Source organism: Trachemys scripta, chromosome 7 (genome assembly GCF_013100865.1).
Source record: "Trachemys scripta elegans isolate TJP31775 chromosome 7, CAS_Tse_1.0, whole genome shotgun sequence".
NCBI classification, from domain to species: Eukaryota; Metazoa; Chordata; order Testudines; family Emydidae; genus Trachemys; species Trachemys scripta.
In genome coordinates, this window is record NC_048304.1 from 54,080,903 (window position 1) to 54,106,762 (window position 25,860).

General features: G+C 46.6%; 1 protein-coding gene across 13 annotated transcripts in view; it reads right to left on the reverse strand.

Annotated features, from left to right (window-relative positions):
• Window positions 1-25,860, reverse strand: part of USP54 (ubiquitin specific peptidase 54) — a 239,391-nt gene that overhangs the window by 162,619 nt on the left and 50,912 nt on the right. The gene's annotated exons all lie outside the window — the stretch shown is intronic.

Below are 25,860 nucleotides of genomic sequence, written 5' to 3' on the forward strand. Positions count from 1 at the left end.
AATAATAGCTATTTATTTTAGAAAAGACATTTTACGGAAGGAAGGAGTCCAAGAAGCCCGCCAAGCAACTCTTTACTTTTAGAAATAAGCAATTTTTTTTAAAGCCCTGGAAAATCTGCTTTTACTAAGCCAAGTTTGGCCTTCAAATACTAAACTCAAGAGCAGCAGGTTTCAGAGTACTCCTCTACTCCAGCAGCAGGTACTATATGGAACAAAACTGTATCTAACAATCTGTTTATGTATATCTACACTATACAATATCACAGAATGGGAACTGAATTGCCAAAATCCACATGTTTGGATAACAAAGTAGCAAACTGAAATCAATAGATTCTGATAAAAAAAAATCCCATCTTTTAAACCTGCAAAACTGGCTTCACCTTAGTGTTTATAAGGAATGCTCTCAGAAGTCAAAGTATGGGATGAAAGTCCAGAGGCATCTTTCTGTTTAGAAAAAATATTTTAAAGAGGCACAACAGCACACAAATGAAAATGTGCAAAATTAACAAAGTTAACAAAGAAGTGGCATTGTCCACCTATTAGTGCAAACATCTTCTCATTTCACAAGTCCTATCTTCTGAAGCCAGAAGGATCTACTACATAGATCCCATGCTGGTGTTATTACAGTTGTCATTGGTTGGAGGGAGACTGATGAAATGAACACATATTACAAACACTGTACAAAGTAACAAAGTAATAAATGCATAGAAAAGTGATTTAGGAAGGAGCAAAGAACTAGAATAGCATGGGAGAGTACAATTCACAGTTCCAAACAATAGGAAGCTGTTAAAAGAAAAAACAAAGGTGTTCCCTCATTACAGGAACACCTCATTGGAAAGGCAATCCCTCCCTTGCCACCTACTAGGAATGCAGCTCTGACAACAGAGATAAGGTAAAGAAAAGCCAACCCCCAACTTTACAAACAATAAGTTCCACAAACTTCTATCAGAGGTCATAAAAAAAAACAAACTCTTTTCTAAACTAGTAAGACTGATTTGAATGGACTGCTCTTCATCACAGCACATTCTTAACTGCAGCAAACCCTTCCTAGTAAAGTGTGACAACTGAGTTGGCTTGTTTCCTGAAAATTGTTTAATTAAACATGAAGGGCGTTTTCTCACAGGAGGGGGATGGTAACAGGATATGACAACAACTACAGATAATCATTTAACAAAACAATTAATACTGAAATCAAGGAGCATGCCCCTTTGAACCCTATATTTAGAATTCCACGGTTGCAAGGCTAAATTTAAAAATTGTTCCTTCATAAAACAATTATTCCAGAACAGATCCTGGTAAGATCACATGTCTCTCAAAGTCCATGTCACCAGCCAGGAAAGATAAGGCTGTCTATGAAGACAATTTCATGCACAAAAGATAACATCCCTTCTTCCAATACTAGATTCAATTATTTAAAACTTGAAGCAGTGTCCAAGGTCCTGTCTATACACAACTATGTCCAGGTCAGTAATCTGTTACAATATGGTTCTTCCTTGATCCTCTTTCAGCACAGCTATGGGTACCCTGGAGTGCCAACCACACTGTGACGTTGCACCCCATAATGCTTTATAGAAATATGCTTATGGGTGTAAATATGACATAACTGGAATATGTTTTATGCTAGATATGCCATGTAACATATCTCTGCGAAAGTCACGATCAACTGAATATATTCATTCTATTTGTATGCATGTATCATTTTTGTATTAGAAGTTATGAATATTGGCTATGTACTTGTTTGATTTTAAGTAGCCTCAATGAAGCATTTGGTCTGCTTCTTGAGAAAAGACTATTCTCAGTAAGTGCCCATTCAAGAAACACTTAAGCTAACAATGAACACCAATCCACATCTGAGCTTTCCTGGGAACATCCTGTGGAATACTGAGTCATGCATGGACATGTGCCCATGTGACTCCAAAACTCCATTTTGTAGCTGGATTCTACACAGGGGGAGAGAGGGGTTTCTAGGGTTACCATATTTCAGCAAGCAAAAAAGAGGATGGGAGGAGCCCCGCCCTAGCCCCGCCCCTGCCCCTCCCACTTCCCGCCCCCCCAGAACCCCCAACCCTCCCCCCGTTCCTTGTCCCCTGACTGCCCCCTCCTGGGATCCCTGCCCCTAACTGCCCCCCAGGACTCCACTCCCTATCTAAGCCTCCCTGCCTCTTGTCCCCTGACTGCCCCAACCCTTATCCACACCCCCACCCCCAGACAGACCCCTGGGACTCCCACACCCCATCCAACCACTCCCCACCCCCTGACAGCCCCCCCCCAGAACTCCCAACCCATCTAAACCCCTCTGCTCCCTGTCCCCTGACAGCCCCCCCCCAGAACTCCCAACCCATCTAAACCCCTCTGCTTGTTGAAATATGGTAANCCCCCCCCAGAACTCCCAACCCATCTAAACCCCCACCCCACCTCTCAGCCCCCCACCCCGCTCCTTGTCCCCTGACTGCCCCCTCCTGGGACCCCTGCTCCTAACTGCCCTCCAGAACCCCACCCCCTACCTAAGACTCCCTGTTCCTTGTCCCCTAACTGCCCCCTCCTAAGACCCCCCCAACTGCCCCCCAGGACCCTACCCCCTACCTGTACCCTGACTGCCCAAAACTTTCTCCACTCCCCCCAAAAAGCCCCCCCCCCCCCGTTTCTTGACTGCCACCTCCAGAACCTTCCTGCCCCCTGGCCCCCTTACCCTGCTGCTCAGAACAGGGTGTTGGGCTCTGTGCCAGCCGGACACGTGGCTGAGCTCCCCAGCACAACAAAACCCGGTCCCTGGCCCTGCACAACAAAACCCGGTCCCTGGTCCGGACCGGGTTGCAGGGGAGAGCTGCCCTTGTATCAGCACAAAGTGCTCTCGCTCCCGTTTTGCTACGCTGCATGGCAGAAACCGCTCCCAGTTGCAAAAGGGAAGGGCTGCACTTTGTGCTGAGACACTTGCTCAGAATGCAGGGCGGAGCTCCTCTCCAGCTGCTCCGGAGTCCAGCCCGGGACTTTCCTGCAGCCCTGCCAGCCACTCGCTCTGCTCTGCCGGGGGACGGGGGAAATCCCGGACATTGTGAGTGCTTTACAAATTCCCCCCGGACGCTATTTTTAGTACAAAAAAGAGGACATGTCCGGGTAAATCCGGACGAATGGTAACCCTAGGGGTTTCCACCCACAAGAGAGACTATATATGCCCTTGGGAAAACCCCTCCATTTGGTCTTCAGCTGGCACAAGAGATAGCCTCTCCACCCCAAGGAGATACCTGAAAGAAACCGGAACAAAGGACAGTAACTACAGGGGTGTGAGTGATTGCTGGACTCAGACTAGGAGGAAGTCTAGTCTGTAAAAGAGGCTTATTGGAACATCTCTGAGGGTGAGATTTACTTGCATTTAGTTTTTACTGTATTAGGGTTAGACTAGAGTGTTTTATTTTATTTTGCTTGGTAATTTACTTTGTTCGGTCTGTTATTACTAGAGCCACTTAAATCCTACTTTTTGTATTTAATAAAATCACTTTTTGCTAACTAATTAACCCAGAGTACGTATTAATACCTGGGGGGTGGGAGGCAAACAGCTGTGCATATCTCTCTCTCTCTGTGTGTTACAGATGGTGAACAATTTATGAGTTTACCCTGTATAAGCATTATACGGGGTAAAATGGTTTTATTTGGGGTTTGGTCCCCATTGGGAGTTGGGCACCCTAGTGCTGGAGACAGGAGCACTTTTTAAGCTGTTTTCAGTTAAGCCTGCAGCTTGTGGGGGACGTGGTTCAGACTTGGGTCTGTGTTTGCAGCAGGCAAGCATGTCTGGCTCAAACAAAGCAAGGTACTGGAGTCCCAAACAGCAAGGAAAATGGACTCTGAGGTAGTCCCAGTACATCAGGTGGCAGTCACAAGGGGGTTTCTGTGATCCAACCCATCACACACACTATGAATTTTAACCTGTTGAAACTGGATAGAGAACAACCATCTCTATCCAGGGCAAAGGGGCCCTGTATCTATAGTTTGGGAATGGAATCATGTTTGACATCTGAATAGTTTGTCTCTTAGTGATAGGTGAGGCCAAACTCTATTAACCACCTGATGCAGAAAGTGTGGGCAGCTCAGACAGAGTCAGAGAGGCTTGCTTAGCAGAATGTATCAAATTGGCTTTTCCCAATTATCGCTGCTGTGTGGTTTTTATTGGTTTAACTTGAACTTCAGATATGATGGACAGCAGCTATTATTTTGTACTGGGGAAAGCATTGTGTAAAGACTCTCACACTCTACCTCATGCCCTTCATCCCAAGGATAAAACAAAATGACAAAATTACAATGGTAAAGCTCAGTTAGAAGGTCACTAATAACAGGTATGTTGTCAGTTTGCTGAAACTCATGGCAATTTCAGAGTAGCACCATAGGTGGCAGTGGACCCTGGGCCCCACCCTCCGCAACAGGAGCGCTGAGCCCTTTCGCGCCCCCATGGCCGGAGAAGCCCCGGGCCGGCCGGAACTCTGAGCCAAACTCACCCACCCTTGCCAGAGGAGCCCTGGGCTGGCCTCAGTCATGCTGGCCGGCCCGAGCAGCCCCAGCCCAGCGTCCCGCAGCTCTGCCTTCCCTGGCCTATTACACCCGCCGCCCATGACTATCCTGTGTAATACAGACTGGCAAATCCCAGTTATGTCTGAGTAGCTGAGAGTCTGTGGACTTTCTTGTTTAATGCTTTGTTTTACTCCAGCTTTGCTTGTCGCTGTTTAGACAGCTAACAGAATCCAAGCATTGGGTACTTTTTGAAGAACTGGTCTGCTGCCTTTTTATGTTTTAGTTTAGGTCCTGTTTATGCCTGATGGGGAATTCAGTGTTTCCTGTTGCTGAACCACTCCATTGAGCAGCCGAGATTTCTTTTGCTATATTTCTGTCCTTTAATTTCATAGTAACTTGAAAGACTATGGCCTTGTCTACACTACAGAGTTAAGTCAACTTAAGTTACATCGACAACCCTATGCTGCTTTAATTACATCGGTTGTGCACGTCCACACAACACTCCTTGTGTCAGCAGATCGCATCCACAGTTGGTGCTCTTGCATTGATAGAGAGAGCATTGCCTCATAGGTAGCTAATCCCCTGTGCAACTCACCGCTCTCTACTGGTGGGAAATCTGGAAACGAATCTCAGTGCATCATAAGGGCGTGCTCACAGTCTCATGATACAGTTCTTTCCGTCCCATCATTCCATGGGCTTCCAAATTTGTTTTGTTCCATTATTTAACAGCCCCTGTAAACCTGTGCCCGCCTTCTCTGCCTGAAAGCATGGATCCTGAACTGCTGACCAGTCTGGTGATAAGCATTATGAACACAATGTGGCTGGCCCTGCCATATTTCAAGAGCTGAGAAACAGAAAGTGAATCTGTGGTGCCTCCCCTGCAGTGTGTAATGGAAAGAAACAATTCAAGATTGCTGCTGGCATTCATGGAGCAGTTGCACATGGTGGATCATTGGTACTGGGCTCAGGAAATAAACCCTGAGTGATGATATCACATCGTGATGCATGTATGGGATGATGAGCAGTGGTTGCAGAACTTTTGGATGAGCAAAGCCACCTTCTGGAACTGTGCGCGGAGTTCACCCATGCCCTGCGGTGCAAGGGCACCAGAATGAGAGCTGTCCTTGCAGTGGAAAAGTGAATTGCAATCACTGTGTGCAAGCGGGCAACTCCAGACTGCTACTAGTCAGTCATGAATGAGTTTAGAGTTGGAAAGTCCACTGTGGGGGTTGCGGTGATGCAAGTGTGTAGGGACATTAATCGTCTCCTGCTAAGAAGGACCATGACTGTGGGCAATGTACAGAAAATAATTGATAGCATTGCGGCAATGAGATTCCCTAACCTGCGGCAGGTTGGTAGATGGGGTACACATCCCAATTTTGGCCCCAGACCATCTTGTGACAGAGTACATCAACCCCTCGGGGGGAGGGATAGCTCAGTGGTTTGAGCACTGGCCTGCTAAACCCAGGGTTGTGAGTTCAACCCTTGAGGGGGCCATTTAGGGATCTGGGGCAAAAATCGGTCTGGGGATTGGTCCTGCTTTGAGCAGGGGGTTGGACTAGAGGACTCCCGAGGTCCCTTCCAACCCTGATATTCTATGATTCTTTGAAAAGGGCTACTTCTCCATGGTCTTGCAGGCGCTGGTGGATCACCGAGGCTGTTTCACTGACATCAATGCGGGTTGGTCAGGGAAGGTGCATGATGCATGCATTTTTAGGAACACTGGACTTTATAGAAAGCTGCACACTGGAACTTTATTTCCAGACCAGAAAATTCCAATGGGGGATGTGCAAATGCCCATAGTGATCCTGGGAGACCCTGCCTATCCTTTACTCCCGTGGTTCATGAAGCCTTACACTGGGAACCTAGAGAGCAGCAAGGAACACTTCAACAACAGGTTCAGCAGATACCAAAATGACAGTCGAATGTGCCTTTGGCAGATTAAAAGGTTGCTGGCACTGCCTTTTTGGCAGGTTAGACTTCAAGGAGTAAAATATTCCGATGGTCATAGCAGCCTGCTATGGGGTGCATTTCCTGCATATGTGCAGCTTCAGACTGGGTCTGTATGCTGCTTGCCCGTGTGCTGCTTTGGTCCCTGCAGAAATTGCCATTTGATACAACAAAGTTTCCTACAGCGGGGGGGGGGGGGGGGGGGGGGGGGAAAAAGGGGGGGGGGGGGGGGGGGGGGGAGAGAGAACAAGGCAGCTCTGCCAAGGAATCTTGGGCAGAGGATTGCAGAGTATCTATGTGAAAGTTTCCTAGAGATCTCTATGTAGCATTCCCGAGACATCCCACTGTACATTAAACTTTTCCCCTGGGCCCCGACTGTATAGTTGCATAGGGTTTGTTGTTAATTTCTATTCCTTATGCCTCCTCTACTATATAAGAAAGTAAATAAGACCTCAATCTCCTATCACTGTGCAGAATCAAAGCAAAATATCTGCTTACTAGAGCTTGCCTCTCCTGCTTCGTGAGTGCTGGAGCTGGAGTGCTAGGACTGGCTAGAGTCAAAAATAGGTCCTGGCTTGCCATGCCACCGAATGACCTTGTTTCATCTCCCACATCCGCCTCCAACTCCACTTCCTCATCCACCACTTTGTCCTTGGAGTTGGTTCCACTGGCTGCTGCCTCCAGTCCCCCTGAAGTATCCATGGGGCTCTTTTTGGTGCCAGTGAGGTCATCACTGAGGCTGGCATGCAGCTACTTGTAAAAGTGGCATATCTTCAGCGCTGCACCAGAGTGACAGTTGCCCTCCCCTGCCTTCTGGTACGCCTGTCTCAGCTCCTTAATCTTAGCACAGCACTGCTGCATGTCCCTTTCATGTTCCTTCTCCTGTATGCCACAAGAAATCTGCCTGTAGATATCAAAGTTCCTATGGCTTGAGCAAAGCTGTGACTGCACAATCTCCTCTTCCCCCAGATCCAGCAGATCCAACACCTCCAGTGTACTCCATGAGGGAGCGCATGTTTTTGTGGAAAGCCAGCATGGTCAGCTGGAAAGATGCTTTGTGAACAGTACATGCTGAGCAAACAGGAAGAGGAATTTCAAAAATTGAGGGGGCCTTTAAACTGGAGAGAGTGCATGCCTATCTACATACAGGGCAGCAGAGTTCAAACTGGCGAGGGTGTGTGTGTGGCTCAGGGTTCTGGCCGGCCCGGGGCTTCTCCGGCCATGGGGGCACGAAGGGGCTCAGCGCTTCTGTCGTGGAGGGTGGGGCCTGGGGTCCACTGCCACCCATGAGGATAGTGCTACTCTGAAATCGCCATGAGTTTCAGCAAACTGACAACATACCTGTTATTAGTGACCTTCTAACTGAGCTTTACCATTTTAATTTTGTCATTTCATTTTATCCTTGGGATGAAGGGCATGAGGTAGAGTGTGAGAGTCTTTACACAATGCTATCCCCAGTACAAAATAATAGCTGCTGTCCATCATATCTGAAGTTCAAGTTAAACCAATAAAAACCACACAGCAGCGATAATTGGGAAAAGCCAATTTGATACATTCTGCTAAGCAAGCCTCTCTGACTCTGTCTGAGCTGCCCACACTTTCTGCATCAGGTGGTTAATAGAGTTTGGCCTCACCTATCACTAAGAGACAAACTATTCAGATGTCAAACGTGATTCCATTCCCAAACTATAGATACAGGGCCAGATCCTCAGCTGATGAAAATCAGTATAGCATAGCTCAATTTATAAACAGGAAGCTACACCAGGTAACCCAGACAGAGGATCTGGCCCACAGGTATTCAGTGGTAATCTTTGTAGTTTGTGTACAAGAGAAAAAAAAATACAGGATATATTTGCATTCCTCCAACATCCTTTTGTCATCACCTAAATTAGGACAGAAAAGCAACCACCAAACAGCTCTGGTCAAGTACTGCAGCCCTTGGGGCTACAGGAGCTGACAGCAATGCTAACAATTATACAACCATCCACACAGCTTCCTCAGACAGAAGTGAAGCAGACAAACTCAGCAAGATGGAACAGCACAACAGAGCATTGACTATTTCTCTCCGCCTCACTTTTTTGGTTAGCTTTAAAGGCTTAACAGCGTAAGCAGCAAGGGTATATGCAGACAAGTTGACCATGCCTCTTACAATTAGTTTGATGCAGAAGCATGTATTCCCATACCACACATTTTAACAGTATAGGACAAAAATTTTCTATGGAAAATGACAGGAGTGGATGCGAACTAAGAGGTTTTATTTTACAGGTCAGGAAAAAGGGAAAGTAGCTGCAGCTGCTCCTCCTATATCCTCCCTATTGCCATTCCTACATATTCCAAGAGTGAAAAGTAACCGTCTTCACCAAAAAGGCAAAACTATGCCATGACAGCCAATTTCACAACACATACTGGCCAGATAGCAAAGATCATTTGTCTTAGGCTGTGTCTACGTTTGACAGAGGTTGACAAATAGCTTCCCACCAGCTCTCTCTCAATGAATGTTGAAAACAGCTATCCCTCTGGTATGGATGAAGTCAACCAAGCTCTGCATCAGTTGTTGCAAAGCATATAGTTACTTCTTAGCTACTGTCTACACTACACTTTGGACATGCACCCAAAGAAGTGGGCATTCACCCACGAAAGCTCATGCTCCTATACATCTGTTAGTCTATAAGGTGCCACAGGGCTCTTTGCTGTCTACACTAGTCTTTTCTCTGAGACATTTTCCACCATAATACTCCCACTGTTGAAGCTGTAAATGTAAACATAGCTCCAAGCTATTAGAGATTTTTTTTTTTTTTTTTTTTTTTTTTAATTTTTATCAGCTACCTAGTCAGGTCTACGCAACACAGTCTGTGCTAATGCTCCTGCTAGTGGTGCTGCATCAGTAAAATAGCCTAGTGTAGACAACTTTAGAATGAGATGTTCTAAAATGCTGTGTTAGAATATATGTTGAACTCTGTTGACCCCGTCCATATTACATGGGAATTATTTTCAACATTGGCTGAAGGGGACTTCTGGGGGAAATCTTGTTTTATTCCCAGAGTCAGACAACAGCTCACTTTCCTAAGGCAGACGCAGCCGTAATGCTTGACCCAGTCACACAATGAAAATCTGCTGAGGAGCGGTATTGCTTTCTTTACTTACGTCTCATCCACTCTTGTATTAAAATCATGTTACCTAAAACCAATTTTAAGCCAAGTCTTAATTGCTTCCAGCTAAAACAGTGTGGCCTCCCGCTCCCTCACAACTCATACATACTCTTTTATATTTGAATAACATGGCTTTGCTAGCAATTTGGATAGGATTAAGCCATTTTTAAAGACTGCATTAAGATTTTTACCTAGTTTCATACTCTTAAAAAGTGGTCCTAACATATTTTGTTCCCATTTGACCCCAACCAGATAAACACACACATTTCATTTTAATATAGTTTTGATTTATAAAGTCAGCCCCATTTATCATATTTTAAATAAAATGGACTAAAATATAAATTTTTGTCTCTTATGTAAAAAAAAAAAAAGTATATGCCTCCAAAGCACATTATCCTTCACTAGCACAAATCTTCCCTTCAGGAAATGTCTGAGAAGAGAGATGAGACTTTAGTCTGTGCAACCACCAGGGAAAGTAGATTTCAATGTCTGGGGTCCCAGATGACCCCAAATGTACATGAGGAGAGAAATGATCATCTCCAGGATAGCCAGAATCCAAGGCAGAGGGCTATTTATAGATCAACACAAAAACTGAATAACACTCTGAAGCCAATAGAAAACAGCTATAAATGCCAAAGAATTGTGTTTCTTGTTCCTAACACCACCTACTGGACAGGCAGATGCACTGAAGAACACTCAAAAGCCAGAGTGGTAAACAATAGTAGCTGCAAAACACAGTACATTTTACTAACCCAATCTATGCCTTTATGACTGCTACATTAACGTGAGGAGGATCAGTCCCAAAAGAACAGTTTGCAGATGCTTTGCCAGATAGAGATGGAAAAAGGCCTTCTTGGGTACTGATGCCACTTGAGGTTACAGGAGCAAGCAGAGGACCAAAACCACCAAACTAAACTTCTTTATCTAAGTTTGGACAAACCCTTTCAACTATCAGCCTGTAGTGATCAAAACTGAGTATACAACAACTAAGGGTTTTAATACAACTGGAAATGGAGCCTTATGCTGTTCTCCTTATCCGTAATTCAAGTTCTATTCCAATAAAGGGGTTTACCTTTAAAAAAATTTTTGATCTGCAGATTATTTGCCAGAGAAGAGGCTTCAGCATAGATATGCAAAAGCAGCAGCAATAACCCCTGAAAAGGTCATGGAATCATAGAAGATTAGGGTTGGAAGAGACCTTAGAAGGTCATCTAGTCCAACCCCCTGCTCAAAGCAGGACCAACCCCAACTAAATCGTCCCAGCCAGGTCTCTGCCAAGCCGGGCCTTAAAAACCTCTAAGATTGCAGATTCCACCACTTCCCTAGGTAATGCATTCCAGTGCTTCACCACCCTCCTAGTGAAATAGTTTTTCCTAATATCCAACCTAGACCTCCCTCACTGCAACTTGAGACCATTGCTCCTTGTTCTGTCATCTGCCACCACTGAGAACAGCCAAGCTCCATCCGCTTTAGAACCCCCCCTTCAGAAGGTTGAAAGCGGCTATCAAATCCCCCCTCACTCTTCTCTTCTGCAGACTAAATAAGCCCAGTTCCCTCAGCCTCTCCTCATAAATCATGTGCCCCAGCCCACTAATAATTTTTGTTGCCTTCTGCTGGATTCTCTCCAATTTGTCCACATCCTTTCTGTAGTGGGGGCCCCAAAATTGGACATAATACTCCAGATGTGGCCTCATCAATGCCAAATAGAGGGGAATAATCACTTCCCTCGATTAACTGGCAATGCTCCTACAATGCAGCCCAATATGCGATTAGCCTTCTTGGCAACAAGGGCGCACTCTTGACTCATATCCAGCTTCTCGGCCACTGTAATCCCAAAGTCCTTTTCTGCAGAACTGCCGCTGAGCCAGTCAGTCCCCAGCCTGTAGCAGTGCATGGGATTCCTCCATCCTAAGTCTCAGACTCATAGACTTTAAGGTCAGAAGGGACCACTATGATCGTCTAGTCTGACTTCCTGCACAACGCAGGCCGCAGAATCTCACCCACCCACTCCTTTATCAAACTCCTAACCTATGCCTGAGCTATTGAAATCCTCAAATCGTGGTTTAAAGACTTCAAGGTGCAGAGAACCCTCCAGCAAGTGACCCGTGGCTCACCCTGCAGAGAAAGGCAAAAAACCCCCAGGGCCTCTGCCAATCTGCCCTGGAGGAAAATTCCTTCCCGACCCCAAATATGGCGATCAGCTAAACCCTGAGCATGTTGGAAGACTCACCAGCCAGACACCCAGGAAAGAATTCTCTGTAGTAACTCAGAACCCACCCCATCTAACATCGCATCACAGGCCATTGGGCATATTTACTGCTAACAGTCAAAGATCAATTAATTGCCAAAATTAGGCTATCCCATCATACCATACCATACCCTCCATAAACTTATCAAGCTTAGTCTTGAAGCCAAATATGTCTTTTGCCCCCACTGCTCCCCTTGGAAGGCTGTTCCAGAACTTCACTCCTCTGATGGTTAGAAACCGTCATCTAATTTCAAGTCTAAACTTCCTGATGGCCAGTTTATATCTATTTGTTCTTGTGTGCACATTGGTACTAAGCTTAAATAATTCCTCTCCCTCTCTGGTATTTATCCCTCTGATATATTTATAGAGAGTAATCATATCTCCCCTCAGCTTTCTTTTGGTTAGGCTAAACATGCCAAGCTCTTTGAGTCTCCTTTCATAAGACAGGTTTTCCATTTGTTGGATCATCCTAGTAGCCCTTCTCTGTACCTGTTCCAGTTCGAATTCATCCTTCTTAAATATGGGAGACCAGAACTGCATACAATATTCCAGGTGAGGTCTCTCCAGTGCCTTGTATAAAAGTACTAACACCTCCTTATCTCTACTGGAAATACCTCGCCTGATGCATCCCAAGACCACATTAGCTTTTTTCACGGCCATATCACGTTGGCGGCTCATAGTCATCCTGTGATCAACCAATACTCCGAGGTCCTTCTCCTCCTTTGTTACTTCCAACTGATGCATCCCCAGATTATAACCAAAATTCTTGTTATTAATCCCTAAATGCGTGACCTTGCACTTTTCACTATTGAATTTTATCCTATTAGTATTACTCCAGTTTACAAGGTCATCCAGATCTTCCTGTATGATATCCAGGTCCTTCTCTGTATTGGCAATACCTCCCAGCTTTGTGTCATCCACAAACCTTATTAGCATATTCCCACTTCTTGTGCCAAGGTAAATAATAAAAAGATTAAATAAGATTGGTCCCAAAACCGATCCCTGAGGAACTCCACTAGTAACCTCCTTCCAGCCTGACAGTTCACCTTTCAGTATGACCCATTGTAGTCTCCCCTTTAACCAGTTCCTTATCCACCTTTCAATTTTCATATTGATCCCCATCTTTTCCAATTTAGCTAATAATTCCCCCATGTGGAACCATATCAAATGCCTTACTGAAATCGAGATTAATTTGATTCACTGCGTTTCCTTCACCTAAAAAAATCTGTTACCTACTCAAAGAAGGAGATCAGGTTGGTTTGGCACGATCTGCCTTTTGTAAAACCATGTTCTATTTTGTCCCCATTACCATTGAACTCAATGTCCTTAACTACTTTCTCCTTCAAAATTTTTTCCAAGACCTTGCATACTACAGATGTTAAACTAATAGGCCTGTAGTTACCCGGATCACTTTTTTTTTCCTTTCTTAAAAACAGGAACTATTTTAGCAATTCTCCAGTCATACGGTACAACCTCTGAGTTTACAGATTCATTAAAAATTCTTGCTAATGGGCTTGCAATTTCATGTGCCAGTTCCTTTAATACTCTGGATGAAGATTATCTGGGCCCACCGATTTAGTCCCATTAAGCTGTTCGAGTTTGGCTTCTACCTCAGATGTGGTAATATCTACCGCCATATCTTCATTCCCATTTGTCATCCTACCATTATCCCTAAGCTCCTAATTAAAGACTGAGTGTAATAGGTCCTAGCCGGGGCTCGACCCTTCCGGGCAGGAGGGGAGCCACACCGACTCACTACTGTGGGAACAAGCAGTCAGTTAGTCCCGAAGCTCTGAGGTAAAGGATTTGTTTAGATATTGGACCATGCCTAGATTATCCTTAACCTCCACTCCATCCTCCGTGTTTAGCGGCCCCACTTCTTTGTTTTCTTCTTATTTATATGGCTATAGCACCTTTTATTATTGGTTTTAATTCCCTTTGCAAGGTCCAACTCTACATGGCTTTTGGCCTTTTTCACTTTATCCCTACAGGTTCTGACCTCAGTAAGGTAGCTTTCCTTGCAGATCACTCCCATCTTCCACTCCTTATAGGCCTTCTGCTTTTTCTTAATCACCTCTCTGAGATGCTTGCTCATCCAGCTTGGTCTACAATTCCTGCCTATGAGTTTTTTCCCCTTTCCTTGGATGCAGGCTTCTGATAGTTTCTGCAACTTTGACTTGAAGTAATTCCAGGCCTCCTCCGCCTTTAGATCCACAAGTTCTTCAGTCCAATCCACTTCCCTAACTAATTTCCTTATTTTTTTTAAAGTTAGCCCTTTTGAAATCAAAAACCTTAGTCACCGATCTATTTTTGTTTATCCTTCCATTTAGTTTAAACTGAATTAGCTCATGATCGCTCAAACCAAGGTTGTCCCCTACAACCATTTCTTCTAGGAGGCCCTCACTACTCACCAAAACCAAATCTAAAATGGCATCCCCTCTTGTTGGTTCAGCAACTACTTGGTGAAGGAATCCATCAGCTATCACATCCAGGAAAATCTGAGCCCTATTATTATTACTAGCACTTGTCCTCCAGTCTATATCTGGGAAGATAAAGTCTCCCATGATCACACAATTCCCATTAGTATTTACTTCATTAAAAACAATATAAAGGTCTCTATCCATATCCAAATCAGATCCCAGTGGTCTATAGCACACCCCAAGCACTATCCCAGGGGAGGCTCTAGTAGCTTTTTTCCCCAATGTGATTTTTGCCCAGACTCGGTCTTATCCATTCCATCCCTTATTTCTTTACAGTCTACCTCATCATTGATATACAATGCTACTCCACCACCTTTGCCTTTATTCTGTCTTTCCTAAACAGCACATACCCTTCAATACCTGTATTCCAATCATGACTACTATTCCACCATGTTTCTGTTATCCCTATAATATCTGGTTTCACTTCCTGCACCAGTAACTCTAGTTCCTCCATTTTGTTACCTAGGCTCCTCGCATTGGTGTACAAACATCTTAATTTTTGCTGTTTGGCTTCACTGACATCCTTTACCCGATTAGGCACAGACATTCTAACACCAGTATCACCTATTAGACTGGTATCTACACTACCCTTCCTCGTTATGTCCATTCTCCTACCAATGGCTGTATCCTTTCTTACTTCGTTTTCTTCCCTCTCAATGTTAAAATCTGGCGTGGAGATTACCTGGACATCTCCCCCCAATTCCTAGTTTAAAGCTCTCAATCAGTTGTGTCAGCCTCCATCCTAGAAGTCTATTTCCCTCCCTACTCAGGTGAAGTCCATCCCGAGAGAACAGTCCTCTGTCCATGAATACCTCCCCGTGGCCATACATCCCAAAGCCCGCCTTATAACACCACTGCCTGAGCCACCTGTTGATCATCATAATCTTGTCACGCCTTTGTTGCCCTTCTCTAGGAACAGGCAGAATCCCACTGAAGATCACCTGAGCTTTGATTTCCTTAAACGACTTCCCCAGCCTGGCATAGTCTCCCTTGATACGTTCCAGCGAGAATCTAGACGTATCATTTGTTCCCACATGAAGGACAATCAGCGGATTCTTTCCTGCTCCCGTTAGGATCCTCTTCAGCCTCAGGTCCAGATCCCACATCTTAGCACCCGGCAGACAGCACACCCTTCTGTTCTCCGGATCAACTCTGGTTACAGGCCTGTCTATTCTTCTCAGTAAGGAGTCCCCAATCACATAGACCTGCCTTTTCCTGGTGACTGTGCGATTCTCCGGTCTATCCACTGTTCCCTCTGGCTGCAAGTCCCCTCGATTTCTATTCTCCCTTGCAATCCTCTGCAACCCATCCTTTATCCTCCTGGGGCTCATATTTGGTGTTCTTATCTCCATTGACTCTTCCCCTCTTCCTATAGGGCTAGCTGCTCTTCTCTTCTTCCTTGCTGTGGAGGAGCAAACTCACCCCTGCGGCGCCTCCTGCTGGTGACTTCCAGGAATTAGCTCGTTCCAGCTCTGGAGCACCCTCTGCAGGCCGGTGATCTGCCTGTCCTCCGGCCCCCGTGTCCCTCCCTAGACCCTGGTGCCCTTGTACCTGGGGTGGTGCCCCCTAGCAGTAACCATTCAGTCTTAGGATCTCCCCTCCCTGAGGAACCCCCACCCACTATTCCCACCTCGCCACAGTATAAGACTACTGCCAGTCATCGTCTAGCCCCACGTCCTGGGGCAGACTGCAGTATCAGCCTACTCATCACTGGCAAGGTTGGGTTTGGACCTGCTGCCTTGGCCTACCCCTGGGCTGCCCTCTGCAACCCCCAGTACCCCTTGGCCTTCTAGGCTGGGGCTTTCCTGGCTGGAGCTCCCCAGCTCCTCAGCCTGTCCCCAGCCCTGCTCCACTCAGCTACCCTGTCTCTAGCTCCCTGCAGCCAGGCCCATCTCCCTCTACAAACAGAGAGAGACTGTCTGCTTGAGCTCCTGGCTCAAGCCTTTATAGGGCCAGCTGGGCCCTGATTGGGGTGTGGCCCCAGCTGAGCCTGCTTCCTCCCAATCAGCCCAGGCATCTTGCCCTTCCACAGCCCTCCTCCAGGGCTGTTTTAAACCCCTCAGGGAAGGAGCGGGTAACCACCCCGCTACACTTGCCCTCTCACCTTCAGCAACCACCTGCTGTGCCCCTTCTTCATTTTCCAACTCTGCAAACCTGTTCCTGAGCTCTATTTCTCCTTCACTAGCCTGTCTTTTCCTCTGCCTGGTTCTCTTTGGCCTGGTCTACACTATGACTCTAATTCGGATTTAGCAGCGTTAAATCGAATTAACCCTGCACCCATCCACACAACAAAGCCATTTATTTCAAAATAAAAGGCTCTTAAAATCGATTTCTGTACTCCACCCCGACGAGCGGAGTAGCGCCAAAATCGATATTGTCATTTCGAATTAGGATTAGTGTGGCCGCAATTCGATCGTATTGGCTTCCGGGAGCTGTCTCACAGTGCACCATTGTGACCGCTCTGGACAGCAATCTGAACTCGGATGCACTGGCCAGGTAGACAGGAAAAGCCCCGCGAACATTTGAATTACATTTCCTGTTTGCCCAGTGTGGACAGCACAGGTGACCACAGATAGCTCAGCTCATCAGCACAGGTAACCATGCACGCCGATAATCGAAAAAGAGCGCCAGCATGGACCGTATGGGAGGTACTGGATCTGATCGCTATATGGGGAGAAGATTCAGTGCTGGCATTTAGTCTTTTCAAACAAAGTTCTGCTAAAACTTTTGAAAAAATCTCCAAGGGCATGATGTAGAGAGGCCACAATAGGGACTCAGAGCAGTGCCGCGTGAAAGTCAAGGAGCTCAGACAAGCCTATCAAAAAACAAAGGAGGCAAACGGTCGCTCCGGGTCAGAGCCGTGGACATGCCGCTTCTACGCCGAGCTGCATGCAGTTCTGGGGGGAGGGAGGGGACGCCACCACTACCCCACCTCTGACCGTGGATTCCGAGGTGGGGGTAATCTCATCAGCTACACCTGAGGATTCTGCGGACAGGGAAGAGGAGGAGGAGGACGACGAGCTTGCCGAGAGCACCCAGCACTCCATTCTCCCCAACAGCCAGGATCTTTTTCTCAGCCTGACTGAAGTACCCTCCCAAACCAGTATCCAAGACCATGACCCCATGGAAGGGACCTCAGGTGAGTTTACCTTTTAAAATATAAAACTTGTTTTAAAAGCAAGCGCTTTTTAATGATTACTTTGCCCTGAGGACTTGGGATGCATTCGCAGCCAGTACAGCTACTTGAAAAGTCTATTAACGTGTCTGGGGATGGAGCGGAAATCCTCCAGGAACATCTCCATGAAGCTCTCCTGGAGGTACTCCAAAAGCCTTGCCACAAGGCAGCCTTATTCCGTCCTCCATGGTAGGACACTTGACCACGCCATGCTTGCAGCAAGTAATCTGGTATCATTGCATGACAAAGCCTGGCAGCGTATGGTCCCGATGTTTGCTGGCATTCAAGCAACATCCGTTCTTTATCTCGCTGTGTAATCCTCAGGAGAGTGATATCACTCATGGTAACCTGGTTGAAATACAGGAATTTAATTAAGGGGACAGAGGTGGCCGTTCCTACTGGGCTGTTTGCCTGTGGCTGAAAAGAAATCCTTCCCTGCAGTTAGCCAAGCGCGGGGGGGGGGGAATTGGCCCTGAGCTTTTCGCATTTGGCTAGCAGGGATCTTCCCTGTTACCAGCCATGCGGTGGGGGGAGGGATAAAGCGATCATCCCAGAGAATTGGATGGGGGTGGGGTTAGTTTGTTTTCTGCTGCTGAAGGTTAACAGGAAAACCGCAGCACTCCACGGGCTTTGCTTGGTATGTAGGAAAGGAGGGCGCAGAAGCCAAAAGACAATGGCTTACTATGGCCACATGCAAGCTGAATTCTGTTGCCCGGACCTGCGTCTGTGATCTCTAACACCAAAGCCACAGGCACTCAATATTAAGATGGAAAATGCGACCTTGTACTGAAATCACATGTGCTATGTAATGTGAATAGTGTTGTTCACCATGAAAGAGTATAAGCATTGTTCTGTAAAATGTATCATTTTAAAAACTTCTCTCCTTTTTTTCAACCCTCCCTCCAGCAGCTGCAAATTTTTCAAGCCCCCCTCCTCCGTCCCAAAGGCTATCTCAGATAAGGCAGCGGAGAAAGAGGACGCAAGACGAGATGTTCTCGGAAATAATGGAATGCACCCGCAATGAAAAAACTCATTTGAATGAGTGGAAGGACACGGTATCTAAATATAGGAAAGATGCCAGTGAACGTGAGGTCACGAGGGACGCTCAAGATGAGAGGTGGCAGGCTGCAACGCTGGGGCTGCTGCGTGATCAAATGGACATGCTCCGGCGTCTGGTGGACCTTCAGGAACGGCAGCAGGATAACAGACTGCCGCTGCAACCGCTGTATAACCTCCCTCCCCCCTCACCATGTTCCATATCCCCCTCCCCCAAACGTTGAAAGCCGGGGGGGGGGGGGGGGGAGGCTCCGTGCACCCTCCCACTCCACCCCAGTGGGCAGTCCAACCAAAAGGCTGTCATTATTTTGAATTTTTTCAGTGGCCTTTTACTTCCCTCCTATCCTCCTCCCAAACCTCACCCAGATTACCTTGTCGGTTCTCTCCCTATGTTTATAATCAATTAATAAAGAATACATGATTTTTAAACGATAGTGACTTTATTTCCTTTGAAAGCAAGCTGTGATCGAAAGGGGAGGGTGGGTTCCTTACAGAGAATGTGTCAATAAAGGGGGTGGGTTTTCATCAAGGAGAAACAAACAGAAATTTCACACTGTAGCCTGGCCAGTCATGAAATTGGTTTTCAAAGCTTCTCTGATGCACAGCGCTTCCTGGTGTGCTCTTCTAATCGCCCTGGTGTCTGGCTGTGCGTAATCAGCAGCCAGGCAATTTGCCTCAGCCTCCCACCCCGCCATAAAGGTCTCCCCCTTACTTTCACAGAGATCGTGAAGCACACAGCAAGCAGAAATAACAATGGGGATATTGGTTTGGCTGAGGTCTGAGCGAGTCAGTAACGATCGCCAGCGACCTTTTAAACGGCCACATGCACATTCTACCACCATTCAGCACTTGCTCAGCCTATAGTTGAACAGCTCCTGACTCCTGTCCAGGCTGCCAGTGTATGGCTTCACGAGCCATGGCATTAAGGGGTAGGCTGGGTCCCCAAGAATAACTATTGGCATTTCAACATCCCCAACGGTTATTTTCTGGTCCGGGAAGTAAGTCCCTTGCTGCAGCCGTTTAAACAGAGTAGTGTTTCTGAAGAAGCGAGCGTCATGAATCCTTCCCGGCCAGCCCACGTTGAAGCTGGTGAAACGTCCCTTGTGATCCACAAGTGCTTGCAGCACCATTGAAAAGTACCCCTTGCGGTTTATGTACTGGGTACCCTGGTGCTCCGGTGCCAAGATAGGGATATGGGTTCCATCTATCTCCCCACCACAGGTAGGGAATCCCATTGCAGCAAAGCCATCCACTATGACCTGCACATTTCCCAGAGTCACTACCTTTCGTAGCAGCAGCTCAGTGATTGCTTTGGCTACTTGCATGACAGCAGCCCCCACAATAGATTTGCCCACTCCAAATTGATTCCCTACTGACCGGTAGCTGTCTGGCGTTGCAAGCTTCCACAGGGCTATCGCCACTCGCTTCTCAACTGTGAGGGCTGCTCTCATCTTGGTATTCTGGCACTTCAGGGCAGGGGAAAGCAAGTCACAAAGTTCCAAGAAAGTCCCCTTACACATGCAAAAGTTTCGCAGCCACTGGGAATCATCCCACACCTGGAACACTATGCGGTCCCACCAGTCTGTGTTTGTTTCCCGGGCCCATAATCGGCGTTCCACGGCTATAACCTGCCCCATTAACAGCATGATCTCCAAAGCACCAGGTCCCGCGGTTTGATAGAATTCCATGTACATATCCTCATCACTCTCGCCGCTGCGCTGCCGTCGCCGCCTCCTCCTCGCCTCGTTTTTCTGGTCCTGGTTCAGCATAAACTGCACGTGAATGCGCAAGGTGTTTACAATGTTCATGACTGCTGTCTTGATCTGAGCGGGCTCCATGCTTGCCGTGATATGGCGTCTGCACTGTTCACCCAGGAAAAAGGCGCGAAACAGTTGTCTGCCGTTGCTTCCCTGGAGAGGGGGGAGGATGTCACCCGCGACAATGTTTTTGGCCCCATCAGGCATTGGGATCTCAACCCAGAATTCCAATGGGTGGAGGAGACTGCAGGAACTATGGGATAGCTATGGGATAGCTACCCACAGTGCATTGCTCCGGAAATCGACGCTAGCCCTGGTACATGGACGCACACCGCCGAATTAATGTGCTTAGTGTGGCCGCATACATTCAACTTTATACAATCTGTTTCCCAAATTCGAATTATATAAATTCAGATTAATCCCGTAGTGTAGATATACCCTTATTCCAAAATAAGACAATGTCCACACAGGGAGTTATACTGGTATAACTAGAGCGGTAATTCTGCTGATAAATTTCCCTGTGTAGACAAGCCCATAGACTGCCCTGTGGGACCTAAATTACAGCAGCCTCCACATGATGCTCTATAGGTGGCAGAATCTCTGCAGTATTACGTGCTGCGGCCATGGCCCCGATACTACCAGCATTTGCAAGGGGGTCTTCCGAGGGCAGTCTTATGGCTGTCTGCAGTAGTATCTGCACTCTGCACCAGGGGAAACCTTGCCCAGGCAAAACTGGTGCTTTTAAGGACCCTTTATGCCACTCTGGCCCTTTTACCAGTCATAAGAGTAGCACAAAGAGTTTACGCCTCATCCAGAGATGACCCGTACATGCTGACAGTTGGGCGGCAGAGTGAGGTCAGCAGCTTCAGCAGATATTACTGACCATGGTCAGTTAGGGTGACCAGGTGTCCGATTTTTGACTGGAACTCCCGGTCGAAAAGAGACCCTGGCAGCTCCAGTCACCGCCACCGACTGGGTCATTAAAAGCCCAATTGGCAGTGCTGCAGAGCTAAGGCAGGCTAGTCCCTACCTGTCCTGGGGCACCACACTGTGCCCCGGAAGCGGCCAGCAGGTCCAGCTCCTAGGTGGGGGGTTCACAGGGCTCCACATGCTGCCCAAACACAGTCCCCGCACTCCCATTGGCCAGGAACCGGTCAGTGGCAGCTGGGGGAGCAATCCCTGCAGGCAAGAGCAGCGCGTACCACGGAGCCTCCTGGCCTCCCCACCTAGCAGCCAGACCTGCTGGCCACTTCCGGGGCGCAGCACGGAGCCAGGACAGGCAGGCAGCCTGCCTTAGCCCTGCTGCACCACTAACCGGGAGCTGCCCAAGGTAAGCCCGCACTCCAACCCCGTCCCAGCCCTGAGCTCCACCCAAACCAGGAGACCCCTCCTGCATCCCAAATCCCTCACTCCCAGCCCCACTCCAGAGCCCACACTCCCAACCCAGAGCCCATACCCCCTCCTGCACCCCAGCCCTGAGCCCACCCAAACTCGGAGCCCCCTCCTGCACCCCAGAGCCTGCACCCCAGCCCAGAGCCCTCACCCCTCCACACCCCTCATTCCCAGCCCCATCCCAGCCTGGAACCCCTCCTGCACCTCAAACCCCTCATCCCCAGCCTCACCCCAGAGGACGCTCCCCCTCCCACATCCCAACTCTCTGCCCGAGCCTGGAGCCCCCTCCCTTACCCTGAACCCCTCATTTCTAGACCCACCCCAGAGCCTGCACCCCCATTTAGAGCCCCCTCATGCACCTCAACCCTCTGCCCCAGCCCAGTGAAAGTGAGTGAGGGTGGGGGAGAGTAAGCCACCAAGAGAGGGGGAATATAGTGGGTGGGGGCGGGACCTCGGGGAAGGGGCAGGGCTTCAGAAGGGGCAGGCCTAGGGTGTTCGGTTTTGTGCAATTAGAAAGTTGGCAACCCTATGCTCAGTCCATGGGAGCATGGGGTTGGTCCTGCTTTGAGCAGGGGGTTGGACTAGATGACCTCCTGAGGTCTCTTCCAACCCTAATCTTCTATGATTCTACGCTCAGTAGAAGCGAAGCAGCAAATGGGGGGGGGGGGGGGCATATAACCCCCACACACACACACACGCATCACTTCTGGCCCCATCTCAGAAAATTTACCTCCATCAGCACAGTGCCAAGATGAAAAAGTTTCATAAACCATTTTTTCTACCTATGATTGATCATCTCCTTTGAGACCTTAGTTTCTGTCTACCAGTTTACTTTTATATTAGTTATCTTAAATTTACATTAGAAAAGCTAAATCAAGAAACCGAGGTTATAACAAATTTATTTGGGTTCAAATTAATCCTATGTTATTTTAAGCTTCCTGAACTAATTACTTCCTTTTGTGCCTTATTTTTAGTCTTTGTCCTACAACTGAACCTTGGCACATTGAGAAACATGCAGTCAGGATACACAGAATGCAGCTATGAGACCATAAAAGTCTGGTTTGTAAACTGCATGACTGAAGGACCGAAAGCAACTCAATGACACAGATACACGAACAGTCACTCTAATCCACTGAGAAATCAACCCAAATTTAACTTCATTCTGAAGTGTTTCAGAAACAGGTCTTTTGTCTGGAAATGCACTATCCCAAAGAAGGGAAGCTATAAAATTTCATGCAAGTGTTGTTTCTCCTTCCTCCTTTGAAAGTCTTCTTTACAGTGATTTAACAAGAAACACAGTGAAAAAAACAATAGCTTTATACCTGTAGGTACCAGCAAAAGCTGAACTGGATTTCTAGAATACATTGACTATTCCCATCTGCTGGCTAGCAGATGGATGAATATATAAAGCACAGTTTGCCATATCTGTTAGATTTACTGTTTTATTTCACAGTGAGTTTAAATTAAGAGATTTGCCCAATTCATCAAAATATAAGGAAGCTCCAAGTAATATATTTTCAACAGGGGTGGAAAAAATGTATTTATAACAAAGCAGTTGAGAGGGTTCCCAAAGGAAAGTTTGGACAACTCACATTAATTTGGGACAACCCGTATCGGTCTTGACAATAGGTGCTACAATGAAAAAATACACACACTTAGTAGTTAAAGACATTAACAGATAGAAGAGTAATTTACCAGATTTCGCTCTGTAGCCTAATCCCAGTATGTCCTGGATTCTTGACTTGTTCACCCCAGCCTAGAATCGTAAAGCATCTCACATCTCTATACTACAAAACTGCTTTTGACAGGATACCGAGTGTGGTAAAATTCACCTATTAAACACTAAAATGATGCAACATACACACACCCCAGTTTCCTCCAGGAGATGTGGGTGCCTCAGACAGAAAGCATGAGCATGTTTAACATATCTAAAAATGAAAGTATCCTTCTGATCTCATAAACCCTGCTAGACAATCACCCTGTATCCCCAAAGAGATTTCAGTGTTAATGAAAGCTGATTGGATTAATGCAGATCTCATGGTGGGGGTCTGTGTGGCCAGTCTATACATGAGAAACACAGTGTATATGTCCAGTACAGAAAATAATACAGAACGCTAAGTTTAGACAATCACTGCATACCAATTGGGACTATAGCATTACCCTCGCAAATGGTGAAGGAAGTAGTTGTTAAAAAAGGATTGCTTCACAGAAACAAGCATAATCCTACAAGTAATGTAAAGATAATATATCATATGAATGTATCTGCACTGCAAGTGGTGTAGCCACAGAACCCTGTTCTATAGATTTAGAGGGCTTGAGTCTCCAGATAGAACTTGGGCATGGTAGAGAGGCAAAGTTGACAAGCCTTGCCGGAGATTTAGGCTGAAGAAGAAAACCTTAATTCACACTGCTAATGTAATATTCCTGAGGGAACCTTAACTAGGAGGGAATCAGGTGTTGTGGAGCCTTGGCTCCACCATGCCCCTTTCCGTCATACCGGGACCAAGGTTGCAGAACAGGAGGTGGTGGAGTCAGGTGGCAGAGCCCCCTCCTCTAGCTTTACCCCTGTTTGAGATCCCCCTGAGCAGGGGGATCTCTCCAGTACCCTTTCCAGCCATTTTAAGTTTGCTTTTTGCAAAACAAATTTTGCAGACCAGCGAATCCAGCTTAGAGACTGTACAGAATGCTCAGAAAGATCTAAATACAGTAATATATTTAATAAAGTGATAAGTTAAGTGAACGCTTCAAGAAAGGTTAAGAATGGAATGCACACCTCATCGTTCAAGTATAGTGTCTTATATGCTGGGGCCCAGAGCCTGGGCCACACACACTGCACTATTTCACCAGCCACACTGGCCCAAAACATAATAGATTTGGAGGATCTGGCCTGAGCATGGGAGTCTTTGGATGAAATAGATGTTTTATGGGTTTTTTTTATACCCGCACCTAACCTTCAGGTGCCAGCATAGAGGGAAATGATTTGGAGAAAGGGGTGTGGCCAGGACTCTCCTCCACGCAGATATCTACAAGTTGCCACTGGCATATGGGGTGGGGTCCAGCCACTGGACAAGGGGAATGAGAAAGTCACCTCTGCACACACACACACCCCCACTGCGTTGTGTGTTCCTTGCCCAGAACTGAGGAACTGGTTCTGCATTTTGAGTTATCTTGGTCTACCAAAATATAATACTTTACATTACATATAGCAACTTTTATCTAGGAGCAGAAGGTCCTACATATGTTTCAGTCTCATAAGAGATCACACACCTCTACGACTGAGTACCGTGTACATTTATTAATGCTAACAACTGGTGTACAGATTAAAATTTAAAGGATTCTGCACATTTTTAAGAAAAATGCTGCAGGAAAAAAGTCAATTTCCATCTGCAAAGAATCAGTGTAAAAGCACATTTTCTAATGCAGTTAAAGAGACCATCATTTTGTTCTGGGTTTGTACAGCACCTAGCACAATGGGGTCCTGATACATGACTGTGGCTCTGAGATGCTACAGTAACAAACAAACAAAAGTGTTGCATTACAAGCCGGAAGTCTCCTCTCCCCCACCTGGCTTCATGCCACCAGCAAATGGGTTAGGAAAAAGCCCACCCCTCTTTACAGGACCCTCTTGAAATCTGGAGATATAAACAAAGAAAAATCCATGGCAATTTCGGGAACTGTACTCTGCACATGTTGTTGTTTTGGCACCAGCTTGGTCACTTCTTCCATCCTGGGGTTGGGGGTCTATGTTAAGGATATAGTGTATCTAGTAACATTTCCCATTTGAAATATAGGGAATCTCCCTGAAACCTGTTGCTACCTAAAACTAGAATGACCTTTTAAAGAGCACCCATGTTCCTTAGAAGTTCACATTTTTTGTTTGTTTGTTGTTGAATATTATTTGTCACTGGTGATACAGAATAGTCGAAGAAAAAGTGACTCAGCCATGGTATAAGTTTTTAGTTCAATGTGAATTAAAATACAAACCATAGTAATGGTATCATACAGAGTTTCTTTCACCTTAATACTTTGGCATCCTGTATGTTCTTAAGTCAGTAGAGAAAATGGGAAGAAGATAGTTATATTAGAGTAGTCCTCAGAGGCTCAAGTCAGGATTGGGGCCCCCATTGTATTAGGTGTTGCACAAAGAGAAACA